Here is a 13,329-nt window from a genome sequence, read left to right on the forward strand (position 1 = left end):
TTCATTCGTACTGAATGCAAACGAGGTTTTTTGCATACCTTGGTTATCCTTCATATGCTTCTTAACTTGGCCGAGCTCTTCTTTGGCCCGCTCCAGACTCCGCTTCAGTCCGAAGACTTCCAGAGTATGAGAGGTGGCAGTTGTCGGTGTCAAAACCGGCGGATCTCAGGTAGGGGGTCCCGAACTGTGCGTCTAAGACTAATGATAATAGGAGGCTGGGGACACGATGTTTACCCAGGTTCGGGCCCTCTCGATGGAGGTAATACCCTACTTCCTGCTTGATTGATCTTGATGATATGAGTATTACAGGAGTTGATCTACCACAAGATCAGAGAGGCTAAACCCTAAAAGCTAGCCTATGGTATGATTGTTGTTGTGTCCTATGGACTAAACCCTCCGGTTTATAGAGACAACGGAGGGGGCTAGGGTTACATAGAGTCGGTTTACCGAGAAGGAGATCTACATCCTAATCGCATGGCTTGCCTTCCACGCCAAGGAGAGCCCCATCCGGATACGGGACGAAGTCTTCAATCTTGTATCTTCATAGTCCAACAGTCCGGCCAAAGTATATAGTCCGGCTGTCCGGTTACCCCCTTATCCAGGATTCCCTCAGTAGCCCCTGAACCAGGCTTCAATGACGATGAGTCCGGCACGTGGATTTTCTTCGGCATTGCGAGGAGGGTTCCATCTTTGAATACTCCAAGGTAAATTCCGAACACAAGGACCATGTCCGGCTCTGCAAGATAAATTCCATATACCACTGTAGAGAGAATAATAATCCACGAATCTAATCTGCTGACAACTCTGCGAAAAGTGACATCACGCTACGGTCCGGTTTTTATTCGAACCATTTTTACAACTTGCTACCACACACATCACGAGGCGGTTTTCTTGGCACGTCTTGTCAAAGCAGAGATCGTGTTTCCCTTACTACGGGATCCTCATCAATACGGGTATGGGTAATCCAACTGTGCCCGTTGGCATGACTCCATGTTTTTAGGCAAGTCCCGAACGACCACATTTGGGGACGCTTGATATTATTCCCCCCTTTATAAAGGAGTCGAGGCCTATCCCTCTATCTCCACGCTCGCGCATCCCGCACCCTCAGTTCCAACACCCAAAGCTCGAGCCTAAGCACCCCGGATTTTCGATCATGTCCGGATCCAACCATCAATGCCAGTGGATGGCTTCCTCTGTTACAGAGGAGGATATTGCGAAGCTCAGGGAGGCCGGGTACTTGACCGCCGATGTCAAGCACAGGCTTCCTGCTCCCGAACAGGTTATCCCCACTCCCGAGCCCAATGAGAGCGTCGTATTTGTCTCCTACTTCCTCCGGGGCTTGGGTCTTACTCTTGACCCCTTCGTGAGGGGGCTCATGTTCTACTACGGGCTAGATTTCCACGATCTAGCTCTGGATTCCATCCTCCACATCTCATCGTTCATCATCGTGTGTGAAGCCTTCCTCCACATCTCGTCGTTCATCATCGTGTGTGAAGCCTTCCTCCACATTACCCCCCACTTCGGCTTATGGCTCAAGACTTTCAATGTGAAGCCGAAGATGATCGAGGGGCGACACGCAGAGTGCGGAGGTGCCATAATAAGCAGGAACATTGACGCCCCGTGGCCCGAAGGCTCCTTCCTAGAGGTATCTGATTTATGGCAACGGAGGTGGTTCTATGTCACAGCTCCTCGAGGCTCAAAGTAGGCGGCCGCGCCCGCCTTCCGCCCGGGCCCTCCACCTCAACTGGCGTCGTGGGCCAACGTGGGACTGAACTGGGGGCCTGTGTACAATGTACCAATACTACAAAGCCCCATTCGGGAGCTCCTCGAGAGGGACATTAGTCTTGTTAAGATAATCTAGGTAATGCTAGTTCGGCGGGCCCTTCCATGCAAACGTCAGCCTCTCCGGATGTGGGAGTTCAATCTAGAAGGCCCGTGAACCATTCAGCACTTTTTCGGCATGACGCCCGAAGGGATGTATAAGTTGTTCTTCGGACCACGAATAAAGTGTCCGAACACCACTGAGGATGCGGGCCTGAGCTGCAATCGCCTAGATACCCAAGTAAGTAACCCTATAACCGAACACTTTGGTTATATTCATAGCATTGTTCTGAATACTGTTCGCAACCAGGATTGGCTTAGTAAGGCGGAGAGGATCAGGTGTCCGGCCCCGCTTCCCAAAAGCTCGCCCGGTCCGGCAATGGCCAGGATTCTTAAACGGATGCTAAGTCAAGCGCCACCGGAGAAGGATGAAGGGAAGAGTGGGGAGGCCAAGAGTGGGCCTCACACATTGTGCATCCAAACCGGGGGAATTAATGTCTCCATGGAGGAGGCGAACTAGGGAGGCGAATCTGAGGTTTCCTCCCCCTGCGGGAAGAAGAGGACCGCTTCCAAAGACTTGGAAACGGGGGCGCCCAAACAAGGGAAGAAAACTTCACCAAAGAGCCCTGCCCCAAAGGGCGTTTTTACCGCCCCATGCCCGATAACGGGCCAGCCCTCCACCGAGCTGTAAGTTTAATAAACAAAAAGCTTATTGCTTTTTCCTCAGAGAGTAATAATCAGGACCTGTTTTTTTGCAGTCCGGCTAGCAGTTCATCTCAACAGGATTCGTCCTTGAGGGATCTTCTTCTGGATATGATGGAGAGTGAAACCCCACCTACCTCTCTGCCCCGTGAGGTGGGCGACCCTGAGGTATCGTCACGGATGAGTCTAGATCCAATGGGGCCAGAAGCTAACACTTCGGCCGCCCTGAGCCCATCGTGTTTACGGATGGCAATGGGTCGGGTTTGGGGCGGGTGGAGCTGGTCCAAATCCAACTCACGACCCATCTTCCTACTCTCTGCCCATCCACCAAATTATCCATGGGCGCAACATGTGCCCATGCCCAAACCCGCTAGATACCCACATACCCATGGAGCTCCATGGGCATAGAAAAGTCAGCGTGAAGCCTTCCCAAAGATCAAATTAGCTCATCATCATTCACTCACAAATGACAACATAAGAAACATGCATAAGTAGGCAACAACTAATACGACGAGTCCTTAAGTGTGGCATACCAGAGATTGATTCTGTAGCATATAGCTTATGACACCAGTTGCATATTGCCTACCATTTCCCATGGATTCCCTCTTTCTACTGTCACTGGCATATGGCCCCACATTTCATGTCGGTATCCATTGGATATCCATGGAGCACAAATTATAACCGTGCCCAACCCGGCTGTTCGTGGGTATCCATATCCACGGACCCATGGGCAGAAATGCGCTCGATACCCTTGCCCAACCGGGTCGGGTATCCATGGGTATCCAGATCCATGGATAAAATTGCCATCCCTAAGCGTGTTCGGCTCCTGTGGTGGACAATGAAAAGGGTCCGAAAGAGTCCGGTGCCCGGCCAAACATACTGACGGGCCTCCTGGAGTCAGCCGCTCTCTCGGAGGATCACCGTACACTAATGGGTACGGTGTTGGAGAAAATTTCCTCCGCCACAAGCGGGTTAAATGAAGCTTTTAGGAGCTTGCTCAAAGGTTTTGAGGTAAGCAGCAAAATACGCCGTTTTTGGTTGCACAACATGTGATAGATGTGCTCTGTATAGATAGTAGCACCTAAGACTTTGGTTACCAACCGATGGCGGCAAAAGGAGGATCACAATCCCAGGTAATCATCGCACTTGTATTGATGTGCAGGTTGCTGAGGGTACGGCGACAGACCGGAATGCTGAGCTGGCCAAACTAAGGCGACAAATTGATGTTGTGGATACTGACGTCACACTTATAAATAAGCGGATTGACGAGTCACAAAGTATGTGCCCCTTTTCCTTATTTGCTTTAAGAGATTGTAAGGAGTTTGTAATAGTAATATGATACGATGTTGCTGCAGGCGGAGCTGCTGCCATTGAGGCCCTGAGGGCGGAGCTTGCTCTAGCCAAGGAACAAGCTCGGGTCAGCAATGCGGCTGCTCTAAAGGCGGCCGAAGAGTTGAAAGCCGAACAGGCCGCTCATCTCCGAAGCGAAGAAAAAATAGCCGAGATGGCTGTGGAGCTGAGGGACGCCGCAGGCCGGTATGAGCTTCTCGAGAAGGAGAATCATGCAAAGGCGGCCGACCTGAAGAAGGCACTGGATTCAGCTAAGGAGACGCGTTCTCTGATTAGAGACACGCGGGAGGAACTTCGACAAGCTAGAGAAATCACGGTTGGAAATCCGTATTTGTTGCGGATGAAGTTTTTAGATCCAAAGTATGCTCCGTTGGATAAGCTGTGGAGCGTCGCAGATGAGTATGCGGACTTGGCGAAAAGTGCGGCTGATGCGACGAAGTTATTCAAGGATCATGAAGATAACAAAATGGAAAGGCTGTTCTGGTCGCAATTTAATGCCCTAGCGCTCTCCTTACCCTTGAGTGAGAAGATGGCCGCTATAGCCGAGCTCCATAGGCTGTCCAGCCTTGCAATGAGGTCTGTAATAGACCATCTGTGGCCGAAGGGGCCAAAGCCGGACAGTTACTTTGGTTTGGTGCAACAATTATTTGGCGCCAGAGCGCGAATAGATGCCGAGAAGAGGTCGGCATGCATAGAGGGTGCACGGATGGCCCTTGCCCGTGTGAAGACATACTGGGCAGACATGGACGCCACCAGCATTGCAACCCAGGGTCCGGCAGGAAGCCAAGACCCAGCCGAGCACTATTTCGAGCAGGTCATAGAAGGTGCCCGTAGAATAGAGGCCCGGTGCTCAAAGAATGTCATGTTTGAGTGACGATTCTATTAATTGTAAACAATTATGTGTTTAATTATAGAGGCTGTTTTTCATACTTTTGCCTGAAAGTATTATAATGTCTCCTGTGCGGCTGTTTATGTATGCATATAACGTGAAAGTTAGCAGTTGTTGGCTTCAGCCCCCACGCACATAAGGTGGGGGTGTTCGAGAAAATATACGTGAAAACACTTGATCCAACATCTTGGTCCGTTAAGGAGGTGATCGCACGTCGAACCAGGCAACCGGACTATATAGCTGTAACACTTTTCACTTAGTCGTGGGAGTTTGAAATGTGGGGCTACTATATAGCCCCTGGTACTTCCGCGAGCGTCCGGTTACGATGCGCGTACTTGACAGGGAGACCGGTCCTTCGCTAATGCGGAGGAATCCTACAGATTCCGATGAGTCCTCGAGTGGTTGACCAGTCTCTCGCTGTATGATGACAGTCAGTTTTCGGCTTTCTCTACTGAGGTGCTCATCCGGAATAACCAGGGCACAATTACAGTAGTTCTCCTTTGGCTGCCTTAGCCGATAGAACGGAATGTAAGGCAGCAAACCCAGGAGCCGGGCTAACCCAACATTTGACCAAAGACATGATTCAGAGCTGATGCATATATGGCCAAACTCGTGACGCCGAACACTCCTGAAGGTATTCGGACTTTATAATATATATTGGGCTGAATAACGCCCTTGACCCTGTGATTCCAGGTACGTGCATTGATCTGTTGTGGCAAAAAGCCTATAATGCCAGTATCCCTTGTAGGTTTATGAAATACCCATGGGATGTCGAGCAACAAGAGACAGTAAAGAAGGTTTACGCAGGGGCTTAATCTAAAGAGCAACCTGTGGGAGGGGCCCTGCTGCACGCCTGGGTCTGTGTCTCCATTGTGCCGTATCCTGGAAGGGTGTCGCACTAGTAGTGTCTGTAGGAACGAAAAAAAGAGTGTGAAAAGTTAGTTATGCTCGATGAATGTTCGAGATCCGGCCTATTAATGAGGCAAGCCGAATTGTGGGCTTTGTTACATGTTTGCAGCCCCTCGTATTATTTATGGGGACATATGTACAGCACCTAGCTCAGGCTTATCTGAGCCATTGTGAAAAATGGTGTACTGGACTCATCTAACCGTGTCCGTGGTCTGGACGACTGGTCATGTGTTCCGGTGGGAGAGGCCGCCTAGAGTCCGGCAGCGGGAGCTTCCGCATACTGCTTTGTGTTTCTGCTAACCGTTATGACACCGCGTGGACCGGGCATCTTGAGTTTAAGGCGGGCATAGTTCGGTATTGCATTAAAGCAGGCAAATGTCGTTCTTCCAAGCAATGCATGATAATCGCTGCTGAAGGGAGCGATGTTGAAGAGTAAGTTCTCTCTTCTGAAGTTGTTGGGAGAAGCGAATGTCACTTCTAATATGAGGGAGCCCCCGTAGTGGGCCGCGACTCCTGGAATCACTCCATTGAAGGCGGTGTTATTTTTGACTTATTCTGGATGGGTCTACCCCCATCTTGCGGATGGTGTCTTGATATATCAGATTAAGACTACTACCACCGTCCATTAGGACGCGAGTAAGATGGTATCCATCAATTATTGGGTCGCACACTAAGGCAGCCGATCCTCCGTGCCGGGTACTTGCCGGGTAGTCCCTGTGATCAAAAGTGATTGGGTAAGTCGCCCAGGGATTGAATTGGGGGGCTAAGAACTCTGCGTGGGTTGCGTGTACCATGTTTATCGTTTTGACTTCCGGTGGGAATTTTTTCTGGCCCCCGGTGTTCGGCTGGCGAGGTTCGCCCTCGTCTTCGCTTGGTGTTTGGCTTCCCTTGTGTTCGGCGTTTAACTTGTCGGCCTGCTTGAAGACCCAACATTCTTGATGGGTATGATTTGCAGGTTTGTCGGAAGTGCCATGGATTTGGCACAATCTGTCCAGGACTTTATTCAGGCCAGATGGTCCCTCTTTACTGTCCTTAAATGGCTTCTTTCCTTAGTGTGCCCCATTAGATTCGATGGGCACGGATGCACGCGGTCCGGAACATATGGCCGGAGAAGAGTCCGGGGGTGCGGAGATACAGATTTCCTTAGGAGAGGAGTCTGTGTTCGGCTCCAAAGCCGATGAGTGTACGGATTTCGGGGCGGGGTCCATCCACCCGTCCTCGGAAGGCACGACCTGCTCTGGAACGAAGTCCGAAGCCGTCGCAGGTGCGATGTTCCAGATACTGTCCAACGGCAGATCTAGGTCATGCCTGTCATGATCGCTCGGCGCTCCTGACATGGGCCCGAATCCGTCGAAGATCAAGTCTCCACGGATGTCGGAAGTGTAGTTTAGGTTTCCGAACCTGACCTAATGGCCAGGGGCGTAGCTATCGATCTGCTCCAGATGGCCAAGCGAGTTGGCCCGCAGTGCGAAGCCGCCGAATACGAAGATCTGTCCGGGGAGAAAAGTCTCACCGAGGACGGCGTTGTTGAAGGTTGGAGAAGCCATCTAGCCTTACAGCGACGACACAGAGGAACTCTCAATGAAAGCACCAATGTCGGTGTCAAAACCGACGGATCTCGGGTAGGGGGTCCCGAACTGTGCGTCTAAGGCTAATGGTAACAGGAGGCTGGGGACATGATGTTTACCCAGGTTCGGGCCCTCTCGATGGAGGTAATACCATACTTCCTGCTTGATTGATCTTGATGATATGAGTATTACAAGAGTTGATCTACCACGAGATCAGAGAGGCTAAACCCTAGAAGCTAGCCTATGGTATGATTGTTGTGGTGTCCTACGGACTAAACCCTCTGGTTTATATAGACACCGGAGGGGGCTAGGGTTACACAGAGTCAGTTTACAAAGGAGGAGATCTACATCTGAATCGCCAAGCTTGCCTTCCACACCAAGGAGAGTCCCATCCGGACACGGGACAAAGTCTTCAATCTTGTATCTTCATAGTCCAACAGTCTGGCCAAAGTATATAGTTCGGCTGTCCAGATAACCCCTTATCCAGGATTCCTTGAGCAATCACTACAGATGCCTACTTGAAAAAAAAGAGGGAGAGGTACTACAAGGTAAGTCTCCTGCGAACATATATTAGATCCTCTGTCCGGCTTTTCCTTCCGAACACCGAACAGTGTATCAGGGGCTACTATCTATACTATGACACTCTTTAAAACCTCACAAGATACCTCAAATCTCGTTATAAGGTTGATGCAGGCTTCAACCAGCCCGCTTTCGGCAGACTGAATCTTCTCAATCACCGCACCCATAAGGGTACGGTGTTCTTCAACGATGGAAGCGTTCTTTAGCGTTGCTGATAAGGTATCCGGCACCACTGGTTGGGCAGAGGTTGCCAGTGGAACAGGCGCACCCCCTTCTATAGAGGGAGGTTGCCTGCCTGATTCCGGAGCCGTGTTGGTCTTCGGAACTGTATCCGGCTGGGGGCTGAATTCAAGATAGCCCCCGCCGTCGGTGTCCATGGGGGCCTTCTCCCCCGTGTGTCCGGCCGCCGAGGTTTGACCCTCTGGCGCCGCCTTGACGGTCTCCCCAACTCGTCCTTGGCCTGGGTCCCTTTGGGACGATACCTCGGTGTTGTCCACATGTTTTGGGAAGGAGGCCGTCGGGGGAGTCCTGTTGTCCATAGCGTCCGAGACCAGTGAATCCTCCGATGAGGACTGCTTAGTGCGGGACTTGGCCGGACTGCGAAAAAGGTGTGACTCAATGAGTTAACACTATACGATAGTGAGTCTGGATATACAAACGTGTCTGGATTTTATATACTCAAGATTTAACCAGGGGCTGGACCCTGGGATCCCACTCTGGGCTGTTGTCGGTGGCGATGGTGGATTCATCTAGAAAGGGGCTTTTTCCCTTCTTAAGCGATTCGTCCTCCAAGTGTGTGGCGGCCGTCCTTTTCTTTCTCCCCCTCGCTGGGGGGATCGGCTTTCCTCCTCTTCCTCGTCCTCTTTGAAGGAGGAGCAGGCCTCGGAGTCCTCAGACACTATGTCCAAAGTACCCTGGCGATTAAGGCCGCCCCTGGTCTCTTTGGCCTCTTTCTTGGCCTTCTTCTTTGGCGCCTCATAAGGCACCGGGACCAGCATCTTCGTCAAAAGCGGGCCGACTTGTTCTTCTGGTAGCGGGGTCGGGCAATAGATCCGATCTACCTTCTTCGTCCAGCCCTAGGAGAGTTGTTGGAAAATATATTAGGTGTTTCCCTTGGAGTATGCATATAAGGCATACGACTTGCCAACATACGAAGACTTATCGAACTTGCGGGTCGGGACAATTTGTACCTGCGGTCCTCGACTGAGTCTGACCATGATTTGCCAGACTTGAAGAGCACCTTCGAGATGTCTTCGTGCGATGAGCCGAAGAACCCTAGTATGGTCTGGTGCTTGGCCGGATCGAATTCCCATAAATTGCAAGCCCTACATTAACAAGGGAGAGTCCGGCGAACTAACATCACCTGGACTACTTTGACAAGTTTGATGTTCTTGTCTTCCAATCCCTTGATACGCGCCTGGAGCACCGCCAGCTCGTCTAGCGAAGACAAGTTCAGGCCCTTTTTGGGCCAGGACGTAAGCCACAATGGAGCACCAGATCGGAATTCGGGAGCCGTGGCGCATTTTGTGTCGCGTGGCTCAGTGACATAGAACCACTGTTGTTGCCACCCTTTGACGGAATCATTAAAGGTACCTGATAGACATGTGATGTTGGGAATCTTGCTCACCATGGCTCCTTTGCACTCGGCGTGCTCGCCGTTCACCACCTTGGGATTCACATTGAAAATCTTCAGCCATAATCCAAAGTGTGGAGAGATGAGGAGGAAGGCCTCGCGCACGACGATGAATGTCGAGATGTTGAGGAAGGAATTGGGGGATAGATCATGGAAATCGATCTCATAGTAATAAATAAGGCCTGAATGAATGGGTGGAGGGGAAACCCTAGCTCACGGACAAAGTCAGGGAGGAATACAACCCTCTCGTGGGGTTCCAGAGTAGGGCCGATCTGTCCCGCCATCGGAAGACGGTGGCCGATCTTCTTGGCCAGATACCCGGCCTCCCGAAGTTTCTTAATATCCTTCTCCTGGACGGTACAGGCCATCCACTTGCCTCCAGCTCCAGATCTGAACATTTTTGGAATGCCTTTGAGGGCGGAGAAGGCGAATGCTTGGGCGGTGGAGCTCGAGCAGAAGAGATTAGGCGGAAGAAGAAGAAGGCGTGGGTGAAAAAGGGGAATCCTTGTTTCTTTATAAAGGCAGCAGAAATCATGTGCGCAGAAATCATGTGCCTCCCCACTTGCCCTAGAAACTTGCTTATTCCCCAAGCGCCGTTCTAACGGCAGGTTGGGTTACCCACACCCGTATTGATGAGAACCCCGTGATAAGGGGATGCAATCTCTGCTTCGACAAGACGTGCCAATAAAACCGCCTTGCAAGATGTGTAGTAGCAGGTTGAGAAAACGGTTCGAATAATGACCGGGCCACTGCGTGATGTCTCGCTATGGAAAAGTTATCAGCAGATTAGATTGGTGGAATATTGTACTCTCTACGATGGTATGTGGAATTTGTTTTGCAGAGCCGGACACGATTCTTGTGTTCAAGATATACTTTGGAATATTCGGAGAAGGAACCCTCCTTGCAATGCTGAAGACAATCTGCGCGCCGGACTCATTGTCATTGAAGCCTGGTTTAGGGGCTACTGAGGGATTTCTGGATTAGGGGGTCCTCGGACAGCCAGACTATATACTTTGGCCGGACTGTTGGAATATGAAGGTACAAGATTGAAGACTTTGTCCTGTGTCCGGGTGGGACTCTCCTTTGCGTGGAAGGCAAGCTTGACAATTCGGATAAGTAGATTCCCTTTTCTGTATACGACTCTGTGTAACCCTAGCCCCCTCCGGTGTCTATATAAACCGAAGGGTTTAGTCCGTAGGGCAAGGACAACAATCATAATCATAGGCTAGCTTCTAGGGTTTAACCTCTACGATCTCGTGGTAGATCAACTCTTGTAATACTCATATCATCAAGATCAATCAAGCAGGAAGTAGGGTATTACCTCCATAGAGAGGGCCCGAACTTGGGTAAACATCATATCCCCTGCCTCCTATTACCATTAGCCTTAGACGCATAGTTCAGGACCCCCTACCCGAGATCTGCCGGTTTTGACACCGACCACGAGCCCACCGCAGCGTCACGACCAGAGGCTTTTTGCAGGCAAAGACCGCTTTTGTCAGGATAAGTTGTACTACTTGTCCCCTTTCATATCCGGCCGTTGTGGGATCCCTTCCCGCTCATATTCGGGATGAGGACCAAGACCACTATAAATAGGACTAGCCACCACTATAGGATGGGACAAGAAAACAAAAAGACGACAGACGGACAATCTGATAGAGAGCAACTAGAACTTGCTCACACCACACCAGCTCAAGAACACGTCACCTCCTAAGGCCAGTGCATCCACTATACTAGTTCATCCTCAACCCTTTGAGGCAATCCACCAAAATGCTAAAGTAGGGTATTACACCGCAAGGTGGCCCGAACCAGGATAAAACTGATGTGTCTTTGTGTCCCTTTGAGCTTGACGCGCTAGGATTAGGAGGATCGCGAGTAGGCAGGCTGGGTAGGTTGAGATCTCCGCACGCACCCCAGAGTTCAAACCTCTCAAGGGTTTGCAGATCCCTTAATCCGACATTTCACGCCACATAGGGGTGCGTCGGATCTTCTCTTCTTTCGATCGATCCACCGCCACTCCAACATCTCCATGGCCGACGCGCGTCGGTCTTGCCCTGAGTGTCGGGCCGCAGCCATTGCCCGCATCGCTCAGACAACTCTAGAGGGTGATGGCTGTGCCCATCACGCTCCGTCTCCGGTGGCCAACGCCGCCACGGGCCCTGGCGGCCACGAGTAGCAAGCTTCATCGCTGCACCCATCGGTGCACCGTGATGGGCGCACCGCTACTCCGTCTCTGACCCCAGCAGCTTTGTCCTCACATGCGCGTCGCGACCAGGTGGACGCGCAGGCCGCTCTGCTCACAGCGCGGGAGCTTATTTGCTACTGCCCGATGGGTGACCTCTACGAGGAGTGGCTCGAGCGGAACACCGAGCTCATCAGCGTCGCGCACGGAGGCTCCGCCGAGCCGGCTCGCTCACTGCCTCAGCAACCACCTGAAGCTGGCGATGTGGTGCATGGGCCCCTCCACCATCTTCGGCCCAAGGCGTCATCATCGAGCCAAGGCATGTGGCTCCATGGCGTGACCAGCCTCGCCGTGCACCAGCTCGGGATGTCGTGAGCTGCCAGGTGGTGCAGCGTCCCTAAGGAGAGGCGTGCGTGCTTCCAGCGCCCCAGCACCAGGACCACGTACCGCCACAGGAGGTGGTGGTGCGCATGCACCAGGATCAGGTTCCACCCCCTCGACGACCTCCGGTGGCCACGGCAGGATGCCCCATGTTCACTCCGGAGCTTCGCAACATCGTTTAGCCAAGCAAATTCAAGCCGGACCTGCCTCCATGCTATGACGGCACTGCCGACCGCGCCGAGTTCGTGCAACTCTATGAGCTGAGCATCGAGGTGGCCAGCAGCAACGAGAAGATCATGGCAAACTGGTTCCCGATGGCCCTCAAGGATGGCACACGTTCTTGGCTCCTGAACCTGACCGAGGGGTCAGTTTCTTCCTGGGAGGAGATGCGCAGCCGTTTCATCGCCAACTTCCAGGGCACTCGCGACCGTCCGCCGGCCGCGGGTGACCTGCGTCGCAACAAGCAACAACCTGGAGAGACCCTATAGAAGTATATCCAGCGCTTCAACAACGTTCACCGCAAGATCTCCAAGGTGTCGGACGAGGCCATCATTTCAGCATTCACCGATGGCGTCTGTGACGTCAAGATGAAGGAGGAGCTCGCCATTCACGAGGATCTCTGCACAACCCTGGAGATGTTCAACATGGCGAACAAGTGCGCCAAGGCTGAGGAGGGGAGCCTCTCCCTCCTCAAGGTCCCCGATGCCGATCTAGAAGACAAGAACACCAAGACCAAGGACATGAAGCGCAAGGGGCCAGCCGTGCTTGTGGCCGAACCAGAGACGAAGCACGGCTGCGACCACCCTAAGTCATCCAAGAGCAACCGACCCTTCCGCGCCTTCCACAACGTTCACAGCCACAACACCAGCGACTGTCAGGAGCTCAGGGCCCTCCGCGGCGGGGGCCTCGGTCGACGCCCCGAGCGCAACGATCAAGCCTACAGTCGAGGAGGCGGCCGAGGTGGAGGACGCTGGGACGGACGTGACCACCGCCAGGAGTGGCGCGATCAGCCTCGTGAGGACCACTGGCAAGGCCAGGTTCGCTTGGGCGCCTGGAGGGAGCATGCTCGTGAGGAGCACCCTCAGGGCAACGCAGCTATGCCTCCTCTACCTCCAACGCCAAGAAGAAACGAAGGTCACCACCAGGATGAGGGGGCTGGGGGCTTCCAAGAGCCTCGCGCCATTGCCCACATCTTGGGTGGCTCATAGGCCCCGGCTTCCCACCGCATCTTCAAGCAGTTTGTGCGTGAGGTGAACGGCGCTCCCCAAGCCTGAGGCAACTCGCCCTCTCAGGTGGTCCAAGTGCGCCATCACCTTCG

The sequence above is a fragment of the Triticum dicoccoides genome, chromosome 6B (genome assembly GCF_002162155.2).
Source record: "Triticum dicoccoides isolate Atlit2015 ecotype Zavitan chromosome 6B, WEW_v2.0, whole genome shotgun sequence".
NCBI classification, from domain to species: Eukaryota; Viridiplantae; Streptophyta; class Magnoliopsida; order Poales; family Poaceae; genus Triticum; species Triticum dicoccoides.